The 26,594-nt window shown below is 41.0% G+C and overlaps 1 long non-coding RNA gene across 1 annotated transcript; it reads left to right on the plus strand.

Annotated features, from left to right (window-relative positions):
- Positions 1–1,946: 1,946 nt before the first annotated feature.
- Positions 1,947–26,590, plus strand: LOC112981011 (uncharacterized). Its single transcript, XR_003258577.2, has 4 exons — positions 1,947–2,241; positions 16,416–16,605; positions 25,873–25,953; positions 26,361–26,590. It is a non-coding gene; the product is annotated as an uncharacterized LOC112981011 (long non-coding RNA).
- The last annotated feature ends 4 nt before the right edge of the window (positions 26,591–26,594 follow it).

The raw sequence follows: 26,594 nt of genomic DNA on the forward strand, positions 1-26,594 counted from the left end.
TATTATTCTTGGCATGATAATTAAGAAGAAATATCACATTTGAATAGTATTAGCCCACAAAAAGCTGGGCTTACAGCTGGCAATCCATATAACTTTATACTAGGGTGAATTTATTTCCACTGTGCTAGGAGTTATATGGGTGATGTGTCAGGAACCTTTGGCTTTTGTTAGTTTTGGTAGTAACATTAATATGACTGAAACCATAAAGTGTTATTTTATATATCAATTTTTCAGGACTCTTCTCATTTCAAATGGACAGTACCGAGTGCAGTGCACATGGACAGAATTCAGAACTGGTTTGTAACAGTACAGTGATTTCTTAATCTTCTATGGGATTTCTTCTAACAGCTGCAGAATATTAGCAGTTATATGTACATGAAATTTGTCTCTCCTGGTCCTGGTCCCTCTTTCTTCTTATGGGCCCTAGCAAGGCTCCTGCTGTCCCAGTCCCACTCTCCTCCCTCTGGAGCAGCTCTCCAGGCAGCGACTGGGCTGGGCTGGCTGTGGCCAGAGACACGGTGCTGGGCACCGAAGCAGCCACAGGTTACAGTGGTAGTTCGCACTGCTACTAAAGGTCCATAAGAAACCATGTCTTTAACATCTTGCAGGGCAAGCATAGGACCTTGGGGAGGATGGGAAGCTCTCTGAAAACAAATGCTTCCCCATGTTTTTTTCCCCCAAAGCAGTAGATCAGCACAATAATCTCAGTATTGTCAATGGGTAAGTACCACAATTTTGCTTTATTAAACAGTTTACACCCCCAGAGTTTGCAGTCGGTACCAAGAACCCTCTGTAAGGAGAAGCTATAGAGATGGAGTAGCATTACTGCCAGAAAGAGCCAAGGCGATCACCACTTCTTTGCTGTTCTTATCTTTCCCGCACAGCATCTCATGTTAAATATGTTTCCCCCCAGGAAAACATATTTAGCAAAAAGGAAGTGAAAAAAATATCCATTCATTTCAATTCTTAAAGTAATTATCAAATAATATAAGCCATCTGTAGCCATGTACTTAATTATTGCCAACTCGTGGAAATCAATGGCTTTTAAGTGATATTCTGTCCCAAGGAGATCGACAGACACATCATTCCTTTTTCTCACAGTATTGCAGCTCAGCCCAACATCACAAAAAGTTGATTACTATGACCAGGGGAAGTACTACTATGTATTATAACCAGCACCACTAGTACTATTCCTACGACCATGACCAGTGTATCAGTGGGCACGCAGAGAGCAGTTGCATCATCTTCTGGTGGAGAAATCTTCTTATTTGCCTCCATGTGACTCACAGGTTCTGCAAACTCTGGGTGTTGTTGCCGAGTGCCTGGAAATAGCATTCTCAGCATTTTTCTGAATAAATATTTGGAAGGAGGGTGGTTGGACACAGCTGCCAGCAGCTGCAAAAGAGACTCTTAATTCCTACCTGTTAGAATGCCAAGAGCTCTTCATTATATTTCTATTATATTTTCCTACACTGTTTTATTGCCACTGTTCAATGAAAGATGACGACCAAGATGAGACCTTCATGACACGATAAAACTATTCTGCCCTACTCCATTTTATGAAAGAGTAAAGCATTGCTGGAAACTCCAGAAGTACTGGGAGAAAAATGAGAGAAAGCATGTGTTATTACGTATAACCTTTCTTTTCCTCCACCTTAAAGGGACTGATAAAGTGCCATGTTTACAAGGAAAAAAAAGCCTCCATCCGTGAGCAACATGTGCTCTTAGGGGGGCTCAGCCCTTCCAAGCTGAGGAAAGCCCAGGGCTGCCTCGCTTTAAGGGTTATTGTTTTCCTGTTTGTCTGTGTTTCTTTCTTTTTTTTTTTTTTTTATTGTGGAGATGGTGGACTTTTAGGCGACTGATTGCCTTTTCGAGGTAGCAGTGTATTAGAGAGGGTCTACTTGCTCTTGGCGCGGTGCGGGCCGGCTCGTGTGGAGCCCCGATGTGTAGCAAAGAGCATGTCAGGAAACCACAAGACATAGTTTCTCTGCGTGGCGATAATCTGCAGGGAGCCTGGATAGCTGTAATGGTACATTGCTGCTCGCTCTATGTCTGGCTTCGCATTAACTCTTCAATTTGCTTGCTTTGGCTTCCCTGACTGCTGAATACATACGAGCAGGGTCACTTTGACATAGTAAAAAACCCGCTTCCGGAATCGGCTCCCGCGCTCCTAATACTGGGGCTCTGTCGCTCCGCTCGCCTCCGCGCGCGGACCGCGTTCGCTTGCGCAGCCCTGCCGAGGTAAGTTGCCGTCTCACCTTTGTTTGCTACTGTGTTAAAACAGTGAGTCATTACAAGGGCATCAGTGATGAGTTAGGGATTTTTGCATGAGTAAAAGTTATTCTAAAATTTGGATTATTTTTTAACTGTTAGCAAACACAGACTGTTTTGGAAAAGCGTTCTGTCTCCCCTTCCTGCCTTTGCTTTGTCAGCTTTGCCATCCAGCAAGCACCGGACAGCTGGCTTTTTAACCCTTTTTACCATTTTCAACTTTCAGAATTCCTCTAGGATTCAGGACACATACCAATTTAGAAGTTTTGCTATTTTTACCAGGCCTGGAATATTTCATTCCCATTTTCTCTAGTTCTTCTCTATTTTGATAGCTGAGATAAAAAGAGCCTCATAAAAAACTGGTAGCTGGAACCTCCACAATGCACGCTTGGGGCCGGGATTGCCTTGCCCTCCTCTCCCTGCTGCCCCCAAGTCCAGGGCAGCGCTCGCGAGACTGCAGAAGCATCCTTGCCTCTCCCATGCACAAACACCTTCGCAAAATACAGTCTCTCAGGCCCAACAGATGCAAAGCATGTTGACAGCTCGGGGGACCGAGATCCCCAAGAATTCATCAGCACAGGAAGAAACCTTGAGCAATTTTTGCCAGATCTAGCTTTTGTTGGTATTTACTGCTGCGTTATCTAAGCAAATATGCTTTAAATACATTATATTCCTAGCTGATTGTAACTAGTAAAAACAGACAAAATAATATTTGACAAGAATAACCTATTATTTGAGATATATTTTTCTTGAACGGCTATCATCAGGATTAAATGAACTTTAAAAATCCATGTGTTTCAATACCAGACCTAGCCAACCTCAGATTTACAGTCTGGTACTTTAATATTAGATTGAAGAGAGACAGGCAAATGAAAAGGAAGCTTTAACAACAGCAAGGAAAGGGACAAACAGCACCTGTCAGATAGTACAACAGATGCCTCTCTACGTATTTTGCTGTATCACCTTAGCTCACAAAATGGAACCTGGCCTTCGAGCTGGGTAAGCTGCAGAAATAGAAAGACGCAGCTTAAAAAAAGAGTCAAATCAGAGCAGCTATATAGCTACCTATACCAGAAAATATTTGGCTTGGCTGGAGTGTGGGTTTAGGCTTTAGGCAGCTCTTGCTTTTCTCAGGTTGGTTTATGCATCATTAATAAGGGCTGTGCTATAGTTAGTTCAGTCACACAGTAGCTGCTCCCAGGATCTCAAAATCTGGAGCTATGCTAAAGGTACAAGTCAGAATAAATACGTGATGTTTATAATTTGTACTTAAAATGAATAATGTTGCATTGTCAATTCTCAATTAGCCATGGTCGCTTATTTGGTCTACAGATTATCTGCCGTGGGCTCAGAGCACTTGAACCCAGCAGATTTCTTAATGGAGATAAAACATTGCACAAACGCATCTGTTCTGCTGCCAGCGCTGGCCCTGCTCTCCTCGGGGGAGGCAGCCCGGCGCAGATGCGAGCTCCTACTGCAGAGGACAGCCTTGTCCCCAGGCCCAGGTCTGGGAGGCTGCACGTGCCGGGCCCGTCCCTGCCCCGGGCTGCCATAACCCTGCACCCATCCCTGAGGACCTTCCCGGGAGCACCAGGGCAGGCAGGGAGCTGCCGGCACTCCCGCGTCCTCTCGCCGGTGCAGAACAGCTCAGCGTCCCCCGGGCTGTCCCCACTGCCCCCCAGGCTGTTCTGTTTACCCCTCGTGCGCCAGCTTCGGCTGCAGCAGTACCTCCCGGCCAGGCCAGCCCCGCTCCTGGCAGAGCATTTCGCTCCTTAGAGGTTTCCTCAGCATCCCGAGGGAAGCCCAGGTGAGGACAAAGCAGTGGTTGGCTGTTATCGTTATTGTTGGAGAAAGACAGACTGTGGCTGTGAACAGTAAATTACCAGAGAGGTGGGTGTGCTCGCTGCTGCGAGGGTGGCTCTGGTGAGGGTGATGGTGCGGCAGCAAGGTCAGGTGCCACAGCAGCCCTGGGCTGCTGCAGAGGCAGTAGCTGTACAGCCCGGTGGGAAGCGTCATGCGGTATTTGTGTGCAGCAGACCTGATACGACGTAAGAGCGATCTCAGATGGTCATAATCGGGAGGCTTGCATTTAAATGCACGTATGTGCAAGCACGTGTCAGAAGGTCCTATCACCTTAACATTGGAGAGAGAAAGGATTTTCTCCTGAAAGTCCGGTTTAGAAGTTAAAAATACCTCCTATAAAATATTGTACAGGTATAGATGTTTTTCTTCAGATAGCACAGATACCCTAAGACTAATTAAAAAAAAAAAAAAAAGAAGAAGAAAGGTTGTTTCTAGAATTCTGTGGATGGAATTAATACTAGAAGACGTCTCTGCAGAGAGGAGGGTTAAGAGGACTGAACTCTGATGGCTCTATTTCCGGCTCTGATAATATATTCCAGAGTATCTTGAAAGAGGTCCTATAAACTTGAAGAGAGAAAAATTGGACATTCTTTTACACAGGCAGGTCTTTTCCTCAAGCATAAATATTCCAAGTCTGTTTTTCTGAGATAAAGGCCATATCATTACCAGACCGATGGCCTGAAGTTCTTCTCTTTAAAAAGATATTCTTGTAAATAGTGTGCTGCTTAAGCAAATGTCGATGACTTCCAATGAATATTTCACTGAATATTCTGTACAAAAAGCAATTTGCACTAACTAGCACCTTTAAAATTTTAATGCAAAGTTAATATTACAAAATGTTAGAACAAAATGAAAGTCCTAAAACTACTTTCTGTATCAATACATTTGGAGTTTTTATGCTTAAGAAGATGACAGTCCCTTTGAGATTTTTGAAATTATTTATGCACCTAAAACCCACGGAATTAAATGGGAATTAAACTGCAAATATAATTAAGGGTTTATTTTGGTACTTATTATTCATTTAAATCTGAATTTGTTAAAAAAGTTAAAATTTTTTCAACTTTGATTTTAATTAAAAAGTGAAAAAGTAAGCATGCAAGCAATCATATTCCTCAAACATTGCATACATGGAAATAAATCCATCATCTAAAATTCAATAAAAAGAAAGCCAGAAGTCTTACACATTGTAATAATGTATAACATACAAGAACATCTTATAGCAGTTTTAGATTATTTTCAACCAGTGCTGAGCTCTATCCTACACATAAAAACAAACAAGATATAAATCATTACTCTGTTCCATCTGGACCTTTTCTGATTTGTTTGTTTCAGGATGCTTGACTTGATTTAAAGAGCTTTAAGAACATCTTAGCCTTTTCTTATGACAGGTAACATAAAAAATAAAAAATTTCCCCATATAACAGTAGCTGCTGGTGTCCTGTGTCAGGGTATTAACCTTTTTAACCCTGTCAGTTGCCTGGGGCCAGGAAATATAGACTAGTCTTTTACTACTCTTCTGTGTGTCACAACTTTATTACACATCACATTTTCACTCTTCTGAAGTGTCTATAGTACTAAAAAAAAAAAAAGTAAAGAGAATGCAGTGTTACATGGCTAAAAAGGTATGTAGGATTGAATACCATATATTTTATCAAAGCAAGGTCCTTCTTCATCCAAAGTGCATTATTGTTGCTCTATAAAACCTTAACATCAAAGAAAGACTCAGGGTTCTGTTTCATATTTTGTAAAGGTGATCTCTGGGCATTTCTAGTTGAATTATTCAATAGTTTGCTGTATATCATTTTGCTGACGACAGGAAAGCTGTCTCATACCTTTAGTGGTGTCTGTACAAAGCTGGCTTGTCTTTCAAGTTAGTATAAGGCCTTATATTGCTGATTAGCAATAAAAATTTCAACTGCTATTATGGAAATATTAGCTCCTACAGACAATAATATTGTCCATTGCTTATAAGTACAATATTATTCTCTTCTCAGAGGGCTTGTGCACCTCCTCCATTCAGGAGGATAATGAAAATTACGTGGGCACTTAAAAATCTCTTCACAGCAAGATGGCATCATGTTACTAGAAGAAATGAGGACACTGTTTAATTTATAGAAAAACAGTGCTTTACCACTTAGTTATAAATATACAGAGACTTGCACACTGTTTTCAACAATCCAGATTCCCCCAGCGGGAAGATATTATTTCCCAGTAAGTATAATTACTTTAAATATATAACAGCCATTGGCCTTACAGGGCAAGCTGCATCTCAACCCTCATCTCATTTTTGGAGTTATATCCTATGTAACAGCCTGGCTTCATGCTCTTTGCTCCGCGTCTCTCTCTTCTGGATTGTAGCTCATTATTCACCATTCATCTTTGTGCAAAAGGTTGGCCTACAAGCACGATTTCTTCTGGAAAGCAACTGCTTAAAATCACTTAGAGTGTCCTCCAAATGGAGCAGCACCCGCCTGACAGAGGGCACGGGGCGTTACAGAAAAAGGAGTCTTTTGTCCCGTCTCCGTCCCGGCCTCGACCCCTCCGCCTGGCCCAGGCGGGTGACGTGCCTGTCATCTCGGCGTCGGGCTGGGAGCTGCCGAATTGCCGGCGCCTCCTTCTTGCCGCTCCCCAGGAACCCCTGCATTTCGCTCACCCCTTGGCCACCGTTTCTCCTCCCCAAGAGGTGGAAAGGGTTAGATGGACCTTTGATGTTGAGTTTACGCCGTTTGGTGGGTAAGCCATACCAGCCTGCATGGCACCGGCTGGATTTCTGCTTCCCAGTTTGTAGCAAAACCACTGTTATCTTGGGGCCTTGGAGTTCTTTGCTTCTGGCTGCTTAGTTTTACTTTTTCTTCTTTTTTTTTGGTTTGTTTCATTTGGTTTCTTCCTCAGCAGCCTCCTTTGATTTAGCTACTGGCAGTCAAGCAGGCTAATATCAAATAGATAACCTGAGGGAAACGTAACATTTATTCTTAAAAGTATTCCCCATAACTCTGTCATCCTCCACAGCAGGGTATTGCTTTGGGCAAACGTAAATATGATCTAGGGAGTGTTCACAGGAGACTCCATGGCAAATGGGTGGGATTTCGGTCCCCAACCTCTCTTCTTTTCTCCTGGGCAGTTTTGGTCTTGTGGAAGACGGCAGCAAGTGCCGGTGGGCCCGGCCTCTGGGAGCAGGCGCTGCTCTGCCGGCTGCAGCAGGATTGCAGCTTCGTCCCCAGGCCGGTGCCCCCGGCCCCTCGGGCATCCTTTGGGGGATGCCTTTGCTGTAATTTCTTGGGCGATGGATCTTTTGGGGATGATAGTAATCAGGATGACAGTAAGAAATACGGTGCGGGGAAGTTTTCCCATTTGGTGAGGTGATGCAATACTGCAGTAATCTGGAAATAGACAGACTGATGGCCTTTCGCTTGACTGATTTATAAGTAAAGTAGACAAAATAAAAGAGAATATACTTTAAAGAATAATCCTGCCTCAGACTTTTCATCTGAAACTAGTTTGAGTTTGAGCTGGTCACTATTCACATTTTCCATTTCTTAAGCTAATCAGTATTCACAGTTTCCATTTTTTTAAAACTGCTCAGTATTCAACATGTCCAATTCTTAACAAATGTTAACTCATTCTGACCTGGAATGAAAACATGGTATTTTTGAAATTTTGCACAAAATCAACCTTCCTGGAAAAAAGTGTTTCCCCAGCATTTTTATTCCAGAATTATAAACTATCTTCTCTACGTTTTGTCATATTCATAGTTTTGCAATGTTTTCAATGTTATATACCTGTTTTTTCATCACTAGTTTGTGATATGTCAATAGTAGCACTAATCTGATAACGCAATAATTGGTATAGTCTGTTTATTCTTCAATAAGGAGAATAAGTGCTCATCTGATTGAAAATGTCTTCTCTTCTTTCCCTTTGCAGTGGGTATGTATTAAGCCCCCCTGGCAGCACTGGGAAAAAACCCGTAGTCAGTGGTAGGTCCGTGTGTCATGGTGCAGAGCAATGCAGAGAGGTTAAAGAGGGTCTGAAACTCAGCAGAGCTGTGTTAGAAAAGCTGGAGAGCCCAAGAGCAGCACTGTGCCCCACAGCTGCGCTATTTCCTGTTTTCGAGTTAAGATATTCACGCGAGCCTGGATATCTCTCTTCATCCAGCAGTGCAGACTGTGGAGTACAGTGACTTTTCAACGCTATCTGATTTTTTCTTGTGGGGGAAAAGAGGTAGACCCCTGAAAAGTGAGCTTAAATCTCCAGATAATGGGTTTCCTCTGGTTTATCGTTTTTTGTGGACCCCTTAAAAGTAGCCCAAGGACTCCTGAAGAGAATGGTGGAATTCAGGTTCGCATCTTTTGTTTGGCTCTTAATATTGTGCAACACATTTCAGTCTGTGCCAAGGAGCTAAGGAGAAGTAGTCTTTTGTGTTTATATAATGTCATGATAGGCATCAGGAGTCTTGCACAGTATGTACTTCTGCTGACTGATCAGGAAATCAAAGCTAAAAAAGAGCATTACACAAATCTCTGCCTCAAACATTGAGATCATAGACGACATTTCAAAATATTCCGAGTTAAAAAATCCTAATGAAAATAAATTCAATTCAAAATATATTTCTTGAAAAAGTTTCATCCAGTTTTATATGTTTTTTTGAAAATGAAAAAAATTTTGGAGAAAGAAAATTTGACTAAAATCTCCCAGGCATCTCTGATATATATATGGAGATGGACCAGATGCAGTTGATGTAAATGAATTGCAAATAGGGATCTAATTTAACCAAAATTTCTGTTCTAACAGGTATTCGTTATTCATTGATTTGGAGGGATGAAGAATTTGCTACCCTTCTTTTTGTCCATGTCATATTTAGAGCTTGGTTACCCAGGGAAAATGCTTTAAACCTTCACTTTATATTTTAGATGCAAATTTGTTTGTTTTTTGAAACACTAAACACTCTATGAGATAAATATTTCCCTGTTTTAGTATGATAATCGATTTTGGCCATGACAGAAATGGCATTTCCCTGTTCTGCATTTGCAGTTAAAGTATTTTTAGAGTTCAAGATTTTACTTTCATTTTTGAACCAAGTGAATTTTGTGGTAAGTGTGATTAAAGTCACAGGATGTTTGGTTCAAACAGCCTGTTAAAGAGCCCAGGAGCCATTTCTTATAATGTGCCCCCTTGCCTTGCCTTGCCTTGCCCTCCCTTCCTTTCCCTAGCGTCTTTTTTCCAGCACGACATATATGTTTGCTTTATAGCACATATGACACCTGGCCATTTTTATTAAGGTTATCCCTTTTTAGCATGTTTTTTAAATTTCTGATATGTCAGTTCATCTTCATTTTCTCCTTTTGGGGGCATGACTGATAGTTTGGAACTCGTTTTTACATTTTTGTCCATATGCAATTAAATAGTAATAAAGTTTTGGTCACTTACTTCAAAATGCTGAAACAACATATCCTGTTTTAAGGTTTTGGTTTTTCTTCAGCACACTAATATGGTGTTCATTATCAAAGGACAAAGGGCACTCTGAATTGTAATAAGGATTTTCTGGTTTTAAATTCCATTACTTGCATTAAAACCACTTACTGCCACTAAGAAAAATGAGGATAACTTTGCACAGTTTGTGGCAAATAGACAGTCTTTTGATATCTTAAAGTAGAATGTTTCAGTTAATAGGCCTTTACTTAAAAGTCCCCTTTCGCACCAATGGTTACAAGTGCATGCTACATTTTTGTTTAAGTCTGACATCCATGAGAAGACAACCAAGATCTGTTTCTTATTGTGCATTAAAGAGGATTCTTTGGAAATTGCTGAATAACTGAGCAATATGCTCTATATCATTTGCACTGATGACAAGGGAGATGTCATCTCTGGTGCATCTGCATAAAGTATCCTCTTGGATAACTTCTGTGCATTGCAATCTGCTTCATTTCTTCAAATAGGAAGCATTTTCAAAAGTCCTGTTAATTGGCAAATACAAAAATATTTCACTTATTCTCATGTAACTAAAATGGAGCCTGCTGACCCCTGGGAATCAGTATATTGAGTGCTCCATTAAAGAAAAAGGGTGGGAGGGAACCCATGTACTGAAATCAAGAGCAAGACAATATTTTTTCAACACAAAAATGTTGTATCATTTTGACCATTCAGGTCTTTGCCTTGGCGTGTTTAGCAATCGCAGCTGTAACAAGTTGGTTTATCTTCCAGTAAAGGTCAGAACAGCTGGTCAGGCATGGAGAAGAGCTTTTATGATATTTTGGTGTTTAGATTTGTTTTACTCTGTTTATCGCTTTTGTACTTGGAGCAAGAAAGGGGTCCTCTGCACATAAACCCCTTGTGAACGGAGAGGCAGGCTACCTCCGCGCTGCGGGGGCCAGGCGCTCGCCGGGCAGCGGTCTGCAGGACCACTCAGATCCCGTCCCGCAGCTCGGGACCTCGCGGAGGAAGGAGCCTGCAAGTCTGTGCGAGCGCTGGGTCTGACAGTGCTTGAGGCACAGCTTAAAATAAACCGGCGCTCCAGCTGCCCTCTGGTACGTCTAGCACGGGAGGCTTAATTAAAAAAAGGGAGAGCTGCTCCGCAGAACGGAGCTGAATAGCTGTCACACAATACGAATTTCCCGTAAACAGGCCCTTTCTGCGGAAACAAAACAGGAACAGAAGAGCCGAGGAAGGAGACAAAAGGAGGGAGGCAGAGCTGGGAGCCTCCCTAAGAGCAGCTTGGACAGCTGGACATCACCACACGACACCATGTCAGCAGCTGACCCGTCCAATGTGCGTTTTTAAGGGACAGTCAGGAGGTGGGCGATCGATGGTAAAAAAGTGATCCACCATGACTGAAGGAACATTCTCTACCAAAAATGAAATAATTTTCATTGTATTTTCTTCAACAGGCTTAGCCAATGACATTCAGTTGGCATATTTGCATTGTTTTTTAACCTGCAAATGTCTGGAGCACCTACGACGTGCTATCTCAGTGCAGAGCCTTTCCTTCTAAGCCCCAAAGCCGCCCTGCTGCTGTACCATCATTACATCTGAGGGCAGGTTGGCCTGAGGCTATTCTAGCAGTAGTCTTAAATGAGCCTCTCGTCACTGTGGCTGTGGCATGGACTCCTGTGAGAAAAAGTCATCCCTGGGAAAGATGTTCTGTATTTGTCACATTCGTATGACTGGAGTTTGGTAACTATTACTCCCTAGGTCTGTGGGGTTTTTTTTGTTTTTTTTTCCCCAGTCCTGAGGCTTTTGATTTAGCATATTGTCTCAGGTCATTATAGATGCAGTGAGTCAGTGTTGGTATTCAAATCTGGATCAAATCTTCATCAAAATTTGGCCTACTTATACCCAGGGTTTTTGTATGAGCCCATCACTAACTTCAGCTGCAGGTGAACAAATAATTAATAACCTCTAATTTGCTTCTTGAAAGGAAGAAAATCTTGAAAAGAGCAAACATTGTTTAGTGAGATGAGAAGGACTTTACTCTTATTGCTACCTTCCCAGCTTATTGCATCCCTTTTTCTCCAAAATTAAAATACAAAAACTAGAAAAATGTTACCATTTAAAATTATAAAGAAGACTGTCTCTTTTTACTTTTCCTTATAGGCATATACTTTTTTTCTTTTTAACAACTGCTCTTTAGGCAGACTCTGTGATTTTAAGATGTCATCAGAAACATTTCTTTTTGTGACTGCCAATCATTAATTGCTTCTCCTCTATGTCTCTATAAACATTACACATAGATATATTGGTATATAATATTCTTGTGTTTTATGTTTGCACAAACATACTGCTAATACTGTGTTTCTCCGATAGAGCTTTCTATAAATTCAGACCTCCAGAGATACCTTTTAATGACTTAAACATTATACCAAATGAGAGATTCCAAGGGGACATGATCAGGATATAATAATGGGCCAATGTCAAAAAGGATTTATGATTATTATTCATATGGCTCAACCATATGCTCCAGCTACTGCTGTAATCTTGCTAGTCTTGGTCTGACATCTGTAGTGATAATGAGTAAAATTGCATTACGCCACAGAAAAAAATCAAGACACTTAAAAAATAACTAGTGGGCTGCCAGGAGAAACATTGACCTCCTCTGTGAGGTCAAGAGATGGTTTTAAAAAATGCTGGATGCTCCTGACAAAGCTGAAGCATTCTGAGGGTCTGGCAGCCAGCTGTTCTAGCTTTATTAGAGGAGAACTTAGACATAATTGAATTCCTAAACCAGATGTATTTGTCACTGCACTTAAATACCATGCATGATCCTATCAAGTTGACTTAAAAAAATGGAAGTTACCTGTTTTGTTTTATATACTAGGACAAGTGTATCTGCTCTAAAAAATGTGAGATTGGGGAAGGTGCTTGAATAATCTTGTGTATTTTCACCTGAATGGTCTAACTGTCCATCTTTCCTGGTTAAGCATTAGGATTCCAATCTGCCACAGTGAAAAGCCAGATATTTTTAGTTTACTTCCCCCTGACTTTCTTGGGGCTATTCTTGTGGTCTCCTCCTGCGAAAGACTCTGCTTCACCTCTGCTCTGGCTACAGCCAAACCTGGTACCAGCTGAAATCAGCAGCTTATCTGTGCCATTTCCAGGCTTCTCTGTTCAGCAGGAATTCAGCAAACATACGAATACCTTCTGAGCAGATGTGCAGACACTGGGAATTCCTGCCTAGTTACCGGGCTCACGTACGGCGTTGTACGAGGTGAACACATGAGTGTAGCCTTCCTCAGTTTCTGTCAAAGGCCGTTAATATGCCATTACTGACTGCGGCACTTAGGTGTTACATGGGAGGAGAGAATCGTTCACTTCGCACTGAGAAAGAAAACTCAGGTGGGGTAGACTGATGTCAACTCTCCTGATCTTGAAGCGGTGGGCTGCAGGACAGCAAGCAAAAGTCAAAGGAGCTCATGCATGAAGTGGGATAAGTCACAAACCACCAAAGTTGCTATAAAATCATGGCCAAACATAGCAGTAAAGGACAAATATTTAGGCAGTGTCAGTCAGTCAACTAATGTATGTATCAGCATATTAGTGAGGAAATCCCCAGAAGCTCTGTGGGAGGTTTTCCTTTTGATCCTGCCACCACCTGCCAGGCGCTTGGCATTTCAGCTACAGGCCTGGTAGTCACGAGGCAGCAGGGAGCCGTTCACCTGGGACTCTCACAAGTTGCTCCTTATGGCAAATATCCACCTCATTAACTCAAAAGCAGAGTGGGCAGTAGGCAGCAGGTGAGGAGCAAAAGACAGGGAACCAAACTAGATGAGCAAGTCAAATTTTTAGTGGGTGAGGAGGCAAGCTGGGCTAGCTACCACCGAAGGTACTTTTGTGCTTGCTAATAGCAGTGAAGAGTTCCTCATTCACGTCAGATTTGCATAATCTCCATTTTACTGGCACTAAATTCTGATCCCTCTCCTTGTCCTCCTGAGCTCCTTGGCCAAAAGACACGTTCAACATCTGTGAAGCCTGCAGTCTTGGCTTGCACAAACACAAGCGTTGGTAGACTTTGAGATGTTGTTTTAAGCACCTGACATCCTCCATCTATCTTCTTTGTTTTTAATTATTTCTAGTCTATAGGGTGACCTAATCAAACAAGCTTCTGTCTGATGTCAAGGTTCTTTCTTTGCTTTAATCTCTTCACATTTCTACATAATTTTTTTTCCTCTGGAATTATCAAAGTATTTTCTTTAACAACTCCATCAATGAAAAACAAAGTCTGCATTCTTGAATTCTAAGTCACACATAAACCTTAAAGATGCTGTTTGCTCAGTGTTGACAGAAGCAGTCGTCTGCCCTAATTTGCCTTCATAGTATGTTTTCATTAGAGCTGTGAGAGCATGCATAAACTCACCAGGGGCACATGCGCATTATGGGGCTCTCCTGAAACTCTCTCAGCTCTAATAAAAATGCACTGGCTAAAGTACTGTTCTGCATTGGGACGGTAACGCATCTCAGTCCTGTGTTTCTTTTGGTATCAGAAAATTGTCTCAGAGAATATTCACTCACTTAAAGCCATTGCAACATGGGTGAACGAATGGTCTTCAAGGAGTGGTCTCAAGGAATTGCCTGTTTTCCACTGATGTTCTTCTGCTCAGTCCTACCAAAGAACTTTGTGACTGCTTTACCTCTAACTCCAGTGTCAAGTCTGATTCTATTCTATCCTAACTCAATTATTTTTCAAGTGCATATGGAGAGGGAGTGGTGCCATGGGCTCTTGCTAATGGGCCTTCAAAAGTAACTAAGAAAGGAAAACTTATTATCTGTAGGCTTATATTTTCTATACAGGGTTTGCACATCCACTGAGAAATTTTTGAGGACCTACAAGCTGACAAATATTAAATACTGATGTATATAACCACATGCATAAACATAGAAGAGAGACAGTATGAGCTCAACATTAGAAGGGTTTTAACTGCTGCTGATTAGGGTTCTTCACATTTAACTTGTAGAAATCATTTAGATTAGAGAAAGGTGTCATTTGATCTTCCATTTTTCCACAGATGCTGCCAAATAGTTTTCTAAATCGGTCCCAAATGTGGCCTGATCTCTCTATTTGGCCTCTGTGAGTATAGTGGTGGTTTTGTTCCATCTTGCTCCCATTTCTTCTCCCCCCGCGCTTCCTCCCAGACTTTGGGGAGAGAGCACTGAGCCCCAGAATATAGCACAAGTTAGACAAAACAAAGCTCCAATGTGCACTAGATATAATAACCTGCAATGTCTCTCCTGTCATCCCAAATTACTGGAAGGCACTGTGCTTCAGCACTGCCTACTGGCATGCTGGCTTGCCTGAGCACTGTGCCTTTTCCTCCTTCTCTGCCAGCAACATGAGAGCGGATGGCGCAGGGCTAAGTACACTGGCTCCTCCTTGCTTGTGTAGGCAGCCGTGCTTTCCACAGACCCATGGCAGGTACCATGCCTAGCTGCTTCTCTGCGCCTCCCTGCCCATGGACCTGCCCTTGAGAGCCCTCCAAAGCTACTTGAGTGAAAATATGTGGTGTCCTCAGGTATACACTGATGGTTCCTCCTAGGGCATCCAAAATGAGTTTGAATTGCTTTCTGTTTGTGTCCAAGGTCACATGCACATGGCGCTTACACTGGTCACCAGAGCAGGGGCTGCACATGTCCCATGGCTTCTTCAAAATGCTTTGGGGTTTGCTGACTTTCTCCTGAAGTACTGGAGATTGATCACTGCTGGAGAGAATCAGACACACTAGGCTCTGCTGGGTACCTGACTGGTACGTTCTGCTGTAGGGTGAACCAGCATACTTGTTTTGAAACAAGAGGGATTTTTTTTCCCTCCATGTCAGACTAGCAAGACTGACGCATTTGGGAGCTGTATTTTTTTTTTTTAAAAACCCCTGTCTTCCAGAACCCAGTATGCAATACACTTCTAGCCTGATTCTGGATATTCATTTAAAAGCTCTCAGCTACTTCAGGGACATAGGTCTCTGGTAATGTCTCCGGTTGCTTGCTTTCCTAATGAAGTTTATTATAATTTTGATCTTCTATCCAGTTCAGGGGATTTCTAGAGGGTGTTGAGAAACTACTGCAGGCCATGGTGGGTGAGCTGTGTAGACAGATATTCTCCGGGCTCTTTTCTACTAGACACTTATTGCTGCAGCCTCAGGTGTCCGGATTTTAAGACCTAACGTTCTGCTTTAGTCTTAGGTTCTTACAGTCCTAAAATCATCCAGGTCCATTTAAACATTTTATATAGTAGGTCTCTGAAAATCAATCTTACTGAGGCAGAAGCAGGCTAGAAAGCCCTCGCTAAAGTGTGCAGCATGCTCTAACATGGAAGCGACCACGAGTTACTGAAGGTAGTAGACTCTTCCATTGGCATGGATGGATCCAGAAGATACCTTTCCAGAGGCACATAGTGAGGGAATCCACATCTACATTTTATGGCAGCCCTGCGTGCCTTTAAAGAGGTTTGAGGTGACACGGTGAAATGTCTATAATCTATCCTGGTGTATTCATTGTCATAGTTGAAAAAGAAAGGTGTAAAATTAATATTTCAGGTAAGTCAATGGAAATATGGCACAAAAAGCTAAAACAGTTTAATCAGGTGTTTTCCCATAAATCAGTAAACTGCAACATAGCCCATATATTTTACTTCATTTACCACTGCAAATACTGTGTGTTGTATCCATTGGAAGACTGAGTCCCTGTATGGCTCTGAGATTGCCTGCGTTCTTGCACGTATTTTTAATCACTGATACCTTGTGATCTATTTCACTTACTGCTGTCTTGTTCTTATGTCTGCTTTTTTTTTTTTTTTTTTTTAGGAAGGTTAATGACGGAAAGGAGCTTGATTATTCTGCAGGATGCTGATTGCTCACTCTTTCCACATACTTTTTCTGTCTTTACCTGAAAAAGAAACTATCAAGCATGACAGAATCCCATATGTATGGCCTGGCACTGTGCCAGTGAAGACCCCACCTACCCCGCAAACCAGATTTTTACTGTACTTGAAGAGTGAGTATATGGATTTGGAGAAAATTTTGTGGGAAGAGCTCTAAAAGGATTGAAAGTGCTTGTTTAGTTTTTATTTGTTTTATTCAATGTAATTTTTCAGTTGCAACAATATTATTTAATGATGGTCATGGCAGAAACAATTCCCAGTGTCAAGCAGATCCTTGCTGTTGAAGTCCTGTTTAATTTTGCGTTTATATTTAAGGCATTTTTTTAAATAGTATCAATTTTTAATTTTTTTTAAATAGTATCAATGGAGCACTCAGTGCTCAAGAGAACAAGTGGAAAGGCAAAGTCCAAGGCCTCAAATGCATCTCTGCTCCACTTTCACATGTGACATGACTGACATGGGGAAGGACAGGGACATATGTAGAAAAAACTGTACTTCATTTTCTGCCTGTGAGCACACAAGGAATGGCACAGACACTTCTAAGAGAATGACTCAGTTTTTACAGTAGTAGCTGCCCAATTCACTTTTTAGAGCTTGTCTAGAGGTCATGCATATAAAGGAACCATTTGGATGAAGAGAGTTGGAAAACAAAAGCAGAAAGTCGTACCATGGCCAACAGGACAGCATGAACCTACTGATACAGGAGGTTGTAGAAAAGTGAAAAACAGAGATAGAGCAATTGGCACTAGGATAGAGAGAGGCAAGAGCAGCATGTCACAGGCAAATCTTGACCTACCTGAGGGAATTATGCTTATGAACTGGGCAACACTTTTCTGCCCAGATGTCCCTGGGTGACATAACTGAGCTTTGTGAGCAAGCAGACTCTGGATCAGGATTGCATAGTATTCAGCAAGGGATACATGGTAAAAACATGGCATTTGAGTTTTATGTGGTGGAGAATGGAGCAAGTAAGATGAAATTCCCAGAAGTCCCAAATGAAATGAGCAAACACTAAAGAAGGTAATATTTCTTGGTGCTGTTGTTTCATTTTGATGCTATTTACACTACAGCTTGAAGGAGAGCCCAGGAAATTTTTCCTTTATGAGGGAGTGGTTTGTCAGCCTTGTGACACCAAGAAGCAGGTAGGAAAATATAAGGCCTAATAGTTGTAATTGTTTGTACAAAAGAGCCTATTTTATAGTTTGCTTTGCAGAAAAAGTATCTAATAAGTAGTTATGTCCTGGCTATCTAAAGGGGGGAAAAAAAAGCAACACAACAGGCCCTGTGTTTTTAATCCTTAGCCTCACTGTTGTCCTGCAGGGTATCAGCCTCTCAGGTGACTTCAATGTTGGAAATGTGCCTTATCCACCGCCCAAGTAACTACTTCATACAAACACCAGGCTGGCTAGCAGTGAAAAGGCTGCTCTTCCCTCACTCCTTGCAGTTCAGGCCAAGTTTGAAGAGCTTTGTAGGTGAGCAGGGTGCTGGCAGTGCCTGTTGCAGGGATCCTCAGGGAAACAGTGGTGTGTTTGTTATGGGAGGTGTGTAAGTAGCACTTCATTATAACAGGGTAAAATAAAAAGGGGGGAAAGAAGAGAGCAGAAATATCCAAGGTTTAACAACTTAACTCCATCTTCAGCTCAAGCACTGGGCATAACTTACAAAAGGTGTTATCTGAAGCTCAGATGCCTTTTAACAGATTCTCAGCAGTGTAAACCAGCATGGCTTTCCTTGTTAAGAAATCTGTCCTGCTTTATAAGGATCTAGCTCCCTGATTTTTGTCATGCGTGGTCTGAAACAAAACAAAACAAAAATCACTAGGCAGTGTGGTAGCTTTATCTACAGAATATTAACTATCTTTAAAGTACTTTGCTGGGTGTAGAAGTATGTAGGAATGCTTGAGTATTGTCCAAGGTGGTGGAAAAAGAAATCCCATAACTAAAAAGTATATTTGTGCACTGTTAACAAAGGCCATTTGGTAGATTGCAACCTGTATCTGCTTAGCACTACTAATATGCCAAAGATGTTAATTCAGGAGCACTGTGTTCAAAACCAAACCAGGGAAATTTCCTCCCAATAGTGGCAGTGTGAGAATAATCACTGCCACCTTTGCATCATAGGGATTTCATATCTTTCAGCAGACTTTTCTATCATCCTTGCAGTAGTGGTTTGTGAAATGAGTGAGGTCCCATAAGTGAAAACATAAGTAGAGTAAGTAACCTCCATACATAGTGGTATAAAATAACAAATCAAGCATTGCAACAAGCCAACAGCACAGCATGCACGGACGGAGGCAGACAAAATAAATTAAACCAATGTTGATATCTGCTGTATTCCCCAGTATCTTAGAGGCTCTGAAAAGTTGCCTAGGTATTTTTTTTTTTCAATTGCTTGTATTCAGATTTTTTTAAAAGTCTGCTTTGTGGGTGTTTTCTCAAGTATATAAATTCATGTAGGGACTACTACAAATCCAGTAATTAATCAAGCTAGTAATTTAATCATAAATTAGATGGCAATTTAAATATATTTTTTATTTTCAATAATAACTTTTACTGTACTTTGTGCTCTTTAAGATTAAAACCACTGATTTAAACCACCATCTTAAAACTCAGAAGAAAAAGAACTTATAAGAGGAAGTAGCTGAATGCTAGTTTAGGATGTTTTTATTAGAATACTTTTAGAAGAAATGGTTGGTGAAATATTGTTGTTGTAGCTCAGTTTTCCTTACTACCGAGGAAAATCAGAAGCAGAAAAGGAGGTGGTTTCTGGTCATACCACAAATCTACAGAATTAGGACTCAGTCTCTGCTTACTATTTAGACTCAACTCATGAAATGTGTAGCCTCATTGCTTAGTTCAATGGAGTCACTCTTATTACCAGAAACTGTGCCAATCTGTTTATCCAGGTAAGCTATAATCAGCAGTGCTTGTACTCTGCTTTATCTAACAGTGTCACCAGTGCCAATAAGAAGGAGCAACATGCATCTTTCTGTAGGCAGGATATAGCCTAGGTAGCATGTCATGCCATAAGACATTTCTTTATTCTAGAGATTGACATGTTTTATAATGATAATGGAAATGCTTTTCCATGAAAATTCTTGCAGTGATGCACTGAACTCAATAGATTTACATCAGGAAAGTCTTGAGACAATAATTCTAGAGCGAAAAAAAAAATCAGAACCAGAATAATGGGACAGTCTCTGGTAATATGTGGGTCACCTTATATAACTTTTTGTGGAATTATTATTGTTGTTGTTATTTAATTTTACTGATTTGTATGCTGAGTTCTCAGAGTTTCTGGGAGTTTAAATTTTCAGTGAGAAGAGGAGGCCCTAGTAGAAGCATAAACCAGCATGAGACTGTACCAGTTCTTGTGTTTTCACCTATCTAGTTCCTGTGCAACATCTGATATTTGCTGATTATATATGTAGCTACACAGCCAGCTAGCTATGCAAGCAGCATTGCATGAATACTTTTGTTCTGTGTTTATCTATATTAATGTCTTCCACATCCTTCTGTCACCAGTGGCAGCTTAAAACTGAATTACAGAAAGTATTACTACTGCATAGATATGACATAGCCTCAAATGGAGAAAGAGCTAGGTTATTGCCCTAACAATCCAACCAGCTGAAATACTTTGTCTGTAATTAAATGTGCCTAGCTCATTATCATGTTTAAGCAAGCAGCTGAGTAGGCAGCTTATTCCAAGGTGTTTACACCAATATAAGAAAATGCTGCTTTGTAGCCTGTCTCACGAGCAGCAAAGCATAGACTATGTTCTCGAAGTTGTTTACAAAACAACCTGGCCTTGGTCTGACCTGAAACTCAGGTTGATTTTTCAGCTTTACTAGCCTCTGGGGTTAGATGCCTGTTGGTGTTTCTGCAGTTCTCACAGCACTGTTTTCCCAGAGAAATAAGAGTGTCCTCTGGTGGCTGATATCCCACCTGCAAAATCTGGTATTTCTGGCATTGAGCGGAGGAGAAGACCCGTGGGGAAGCGGGGTCTGCAGGCACTGCAAGCTGCCGAGCCAAAATCGCACTTTGATCTTATCTTTATTCTCTAAATTGCCAGGGCTTGTGTGACACGTACAGTTTCTGAACTGCATTTTCCTTGAGAATACCTTTCTAAGGGCTTTGCGATTAATGAAAATGTTTGGATGAGTGTAGGAAGTATTTCCTCTCCTCGAGAGACCGTGCCATGGCAGCGGCCCCGGCCCTGGTGCAGCTGCGCGCCCGTGCCTGCGGCGGGGTGGCCGTCGGGGTGGCAGGACGCCTCCAGCACCGTGCAGCAGCCCCAGCGCAAGCCCAGGCTGAGGGACCTCAGTGTGTCAGCGAGCCGAGGCCATCCGTGCGAGGGAGGACCACAGAAATCACTCCTGCAGCAGGAGGAGTTAAACTATTTCTGCTGTGAGATTTCTCGTACCGATAGGTTAGAGCTATGAATGCCCGTAACCTGGCTCGTGCGCACCCACATCACACAGCGCTGTGGGAGCTGCTGCTGCCATGAGAGCTAGGGTTGCGGCACCGCTTCCACCCCACGTGCACGTGTGCACACTCCCACTTTTTTTTATGGACTTGCCTCGTGCCAGAACATTCAGCAAAATCTGTTAAGCTTTTGGGGGGTTATGAGGAGATAGTGTTAACGCTCTTCTGATTATTAAAAAAAAAATAGAGAAAGAAATCTGATCACCATTTATCTTAGCAGGAAACGAACAAAACCAGTGTGAGTCTCTTTGCAAACCTCCTCTTCTCCAGCCATTCTCTTCTTTCCAGCAAGCATGGCTTTTGCTCTCCCTGCTGCAAAACCAAAAAGTGCCTCCCTCTTTGCTTCCTCCCTTCTGCCAAAACTATTCTTCCTTTTCCAAGAAAATTCTTCCTTCTTCTCATATTCCCCTCAGTTTTTTGTACCAGCTGCTCTCCTGCTTGGGCAGTACCTATCCCTCCCACTAGCGAGAAGAGCCAGCACACGATGGCCATCCAACGGCAAGACCACAAATGGATGGTGCTTGGCCCCGTGCAGGCCACCAGGCTAGGACTTGAGAGTCAGGGTTTGCAGGAGGGCCCCTTTGATGATTCGAACGTAAAAGGCACCGTAGTATTTTCTCCTGCATCACTTTAAAACAAGAGCTAATTACCCAGGTACAATGTTTGAGGCCGGTGGTCCTGTTGCTTCCATGATGAGTCTGCTGGAATATTCCTGAGGATAGTATGGTGCTGAAGCACCTGTGCTATTTTCTTTCATTAGTATGATCTTTTCATCAGGTGATGAGTCGGACCCTCTCTTTACTCTTGCTGTCACTCACATTAGCAAAGCTGGCCCATCTGTGCCTCGGAGCAGGACCTGCTCCTGTTACTTGCAATACTTCTCCCTTTTAGTAAACTGTCTTCTGTACTTGAGCTTGCATAAAGTGGTGGCATCTGACATTTTAAGCCGATCTCTTTGTAGCATCTCTAAATAAAACACTCTGCCTTATTTGTTAGTTTGGTTTATCTTTACTATCGTCTACGATGAAGTTACAAGCTCCACATCCTTTCAGAAAATAAACACAACTGCCAGCAATTGTTACACCAAAAAGCTGAAGCAAACCATGCTTTGATGGATTTTCTGTCAGGATTCATAATAGCATGGAGCTAAAAGAGAGAAAATAGGTGCTTTGGAGCATAAGATCGTAAAATGCTAATTTCAGTGACACAGTGGTGGACTGAGTAAATATAGAAAGGATTTATTATGAAGTTCTTTAGTGTTGTTGGCACTGACAGCAAATTGCTGGGCAACATTATATCGCCAAAATCCAGGAAATAGCACAAACATTGAACCACTGTATTTTCAATGACAATAATGAGGGAAGCTTTGGTATTGGTTGGCATCCCCACAAAAGGCACATGTTGGCATGTTCAAGAATGTAAATGATAGATTTGTTGCTTGAAGTTTATAATTATTTAATCAAACCCAGACTGCAGAACCTGGAGGGACATCATGTATCCTTAAAAGAGAAGGAGAAAGAGAGAGAAAAGAAATCTGTACTTAGTGAATGATGGAATGCATCAGTCCCCTGGGTGTGCCTGCCGCATATTTGTGATCGCTGCAGAACTAGTGGGTGATCTTTACTGCTTGCTACATCACCGTATAGTTAAGCAGTCCTGCAGAAAACAAATTGCCGACAATCTCTTTTATGTGCTGATGGAAGTCAGATCAATTATTTCCATTTCCTTTCATGGAAGAAAGTAAATCTGCAGATCAGGACAGGAAACCACTCATTTGATAAACTATTTCTACACACACACACACACACACACACACACACACACACACACACACACACACTACAAGCCCTCTGTCTTCTAGAACCACAGACGCACATTATTTTCAGCTCACATTTCACAGTTAGATTATTATTATTGAACTTCAAGAAGACTTATTTTGTTTCCATTTTCTGGAGGGGAAAAAAAAGATAACGAACATTCCGTTTTCAGAAATAAATCTCATGGCTCTGTATGTTCTGGCTTGTAGCAGGCTGAGTAGCAGAGGTCTGTTACGTTCTCAGCCTGGGCTTTGCTCGCCGACTCAACTTTCAATTTAGTCCAAGCGTGATGGAAAAAGAAAAAAAAGTCTTTCAAAAGCCGTAATTGTGTGCTTCTGGGGAGAGAGAACAAATTACTAAATCAAATTAGCATTACATTTCATTCCTAGACCCTAGGAGATTGAAGGATTTACATAAGATGCTTTCTTAAATTCTGTTGTTAGTGTAAACACTCAGATTCTGCACTAAATCCCTGAGAAGTGATGCATTGTTAGGTGATGTCATAACGCAATATTAAAAAAAAAAATTGGAAACGCATTAGCTGCGTATATCAAGATATGATTGCACTAGTTTTAAGGAGAGAAAAATGCATAGTTTTAATATATTCTGAAGGATTTAATATTGTTAATCCGTTCACTGTGTGTGCTGGGAGTACTTGCATTGTTTTTCTTCTGCAACAGTGCTTATCTTTCTTTTCTGTCTTCACGGACAAAAATATTTGCTGTAGGATATCCATGACTGCAGAAGATGAAATCCAGGCCTAACTCAAGACAATGGAAGAGTTACCATGGATTTCTATGGGGTCATAGTTTGACACAAAAAGCCTAAATAAGGGTCCTCAGTATTATTCCATTTCCCATCCTGAAAGTAACATTTCTTTCTCTTGTGGTCTCCTCCTTTGTATCACCAAATACTCTGTAATTCTGTCTCAGCTTATCTACTTCTTTTTTTGCAAAGCTAAGGTGGAACAAAGCTTCTGCATGGGCCTCTGCAGCTCATTACGAAGGGGAGCTCCTGCCCTGCGTGCAACCACGCTCTGAGCAGCGTGGCACAGGGCTTCTTCTAGTCCGTTTTGTAAAACTCATTGTACCAAAACAATGGTGCAATGGCCAGAATAAAAAGGGAAAATTAGCTTTTATATTTTGGGCATATGCATTTGATAATTAGTCATTTCAAAATTAATCAGAGTATAATGTAGGGAGTTTTATTGTTCATTTTATGAGTTTCGGGTCCTCCAGTGAACCGTAAATGGTGAAAGGAGAAATGAAGCAAAACTGTATTTGGGTCTTAAGATATATAAAGGACGTTCAGTATTATTGTACTTGTCCAGATAGGAATACTCCATTTGAGGATCCAAACCACAATGGCACAAGGAAATATGCCATTTATCTTTAATTTTCTTTAATTTAAAGATGGCATGGAGAGCTATACAAAACAACATTAAAATATGCAAGAGTCAAAAAGTTTTATGACTGTGGAAAATTATTTTTATTTTAAAAAGTTGGACTAAACCCTTCTATTTATCCTAGGACTCTATATATGTTTTCTATGTTTCAGACAATAAATGCTCCCCACAAATTTATGCAATAATATGTAATATATTCAGGAAAACTAATTACTGAAGCAATTTATATTTGGAAAGTTATCTTTACAGCCAGAGGGATAGAAACATTTTTTTATAATGAGAGCTCAGATCCCACACAATTCCTTTTATTTAATCTGCCTGTGCATAGAAACCTATTATTAAAAAGAATTGGCAGAATAAATTCCACAGTTAAAAGGCACAAGAAAAAATATGCAAATTGCAAAATAAACAGCTAGAATTACAGGTATTTTTAAACTCCTTTATTAAAAACAATTATGAAGTTAAAAGTTGAGCACATATTGTATACGCTACCACTCTAAAAGTATACCCTTCCCCTACTTCACAAATGGTCATTTTTATTAATGCGGTATTGGGATAAAAATAAGCAATGACCCCCCTCTTCTTAGCTTTTTTCAGTTTCTTTTCTTGACAAGGAATGCAGACTTCACATTTAAATTTCCTGGCTTCTGTCAGTTTGTCAGCACTAAGACCATCTCTGTGATTTACATGTTTTGCATTTAATGATTTTTCTGAAACAGATTACGAAACTCTCGTTTTTTTAGCTCTCCTTTAAAAACCTCCAGTATTGATAACAGGTTTTATATAAGATCTATGATTAAAGAAAGATGTGGATTTGTTTTACAGTTTTAAGTCCTTTCAAAATATATAAAAATTAATTTAAAACAAACAGGATCACTTGGGAAAGTCTTCACTTGCTGGTTCATCTGTATGGATCAGTCAGAGAGGGAAGGAATATCTACAATATCTTATTATATTCATATGAAATACATAACCCATGCACATTTTTTTTCTGTGTTGCAAGAAGTTTCATTTCCTGCTAATGTTTCCGGGTGCACTGCTTAGCTGCTGGTCTTTCTCAAAGACCAAAATTTCAAATGAGGCAGATCCATTATCCAAATAATGCTGACCGCATATGTTCTATGCATCTGATCCCAAATCCGGCGAAAGCGAGGGGAGGCTTTGCAGAGTCGCTGCGTGACCATCAGGCACGTCCGCGCCTCTGCGCAGCCACAGCCTCACTGAAACCAAAGCAGCCACGGCTCTTCCCACCAGAAGAAAAGCTGTACGGGAGCAGGTTTTGTCTCATATTTTAAAACTGGCTTAATTTCTCCATATGCAGAAGTCTCAGTATTTGAGACGTGTAGAGCATATATTTTAAACGTAAATAGGTTTCTTGCTAGGAATTGGATAATGGACGTGACAGTAATTCCACAGCATAAAACACACCCAGTATATTATTACCTCCCACAAAAATTAAAACAAAGTTTAAACTGAACTCTTTTCCATCAAAAAATCTGCTTTTCAGATTAAAATATTTTGCAGAATAAGCAAATATTTCAATCAGAAAAAAACACCACTGTTCATTTCTTTTTAGTAAGAAATGTTTCAATAAGAAATATTTTTCAACATTTTAATAAATTTTATTTTATTTTATACCATATTGCTGATTATATCTGTTTAATATTGTAACAGATGAGATCTGAATTGAAGAGAATTCAAAATAGAAGATTTCAGTGACGTTAAGCCACAATGTTTTGGAGCTTTCAATCTAAGGTAAATACTAATGTTTCAGCTCATTATTTTGCTTTGCAACGTTTTATTTTTGATTCTAGAACAGCTACTGAGTTGGAAATGCTGGTTTCTGAATACCTTTAGAAAGTACGACACCAAAGCTAGGACCAAATATGCTTACAGATCTGAAGGTTTTAGTCAAAATAACGTATGTATACTTCCCCTGTCCTCAGTTTCCCCTTTTGTAAAAGGGCGACAGATAGGGCTTCCATCGTGAACTACTTTGAGATCGACTTGTGAAAATGCCACGTAAAATTGTTTTGCTCTTATTAGCAAGATACATTACAAGCTTGCCAGTCCAGTTTCTTCCTTGGGAAAAGGACAAGAGGAAGGGGAAATGTTGAATGTTACCATCACTTATTTCTTAATGTTATTTTCATTAACATTAGGTTTCAAACAAGACTGTGGCCCCTCGGTGGCCCTGTCTCTGTTTCTGTACCCAGCGCAACGGAGGCCCTACCCAGCTCTCAGCTGAATCGACTCCTCTCACCGCGTTAGCAAGACTGTCCCAAATGAAGCAAAGAAACAGTGACTCTAATAAGGCAACTTATCGATCAGGCTGAGAAATTACTAGGGGAAATATTATGGTATAGAATCAGTTTTCAAATGCTAATACTTCCATA

Source organism: Dromaius novaehollandiae, chromosome 12, assembly GCF_036370855.1.
Source record: "Dromaius novaehollandiae isolate bDroNov1 chromosome 12, bDroNov1.hap1, whole genome shotgun sequence".
Lineage (NCBI taxonomy): Eukaryota > Metazoa > Chordata > Aves > Casuariiformes > Dromaiidae > Dromaius > Dromaius novaehollandiae.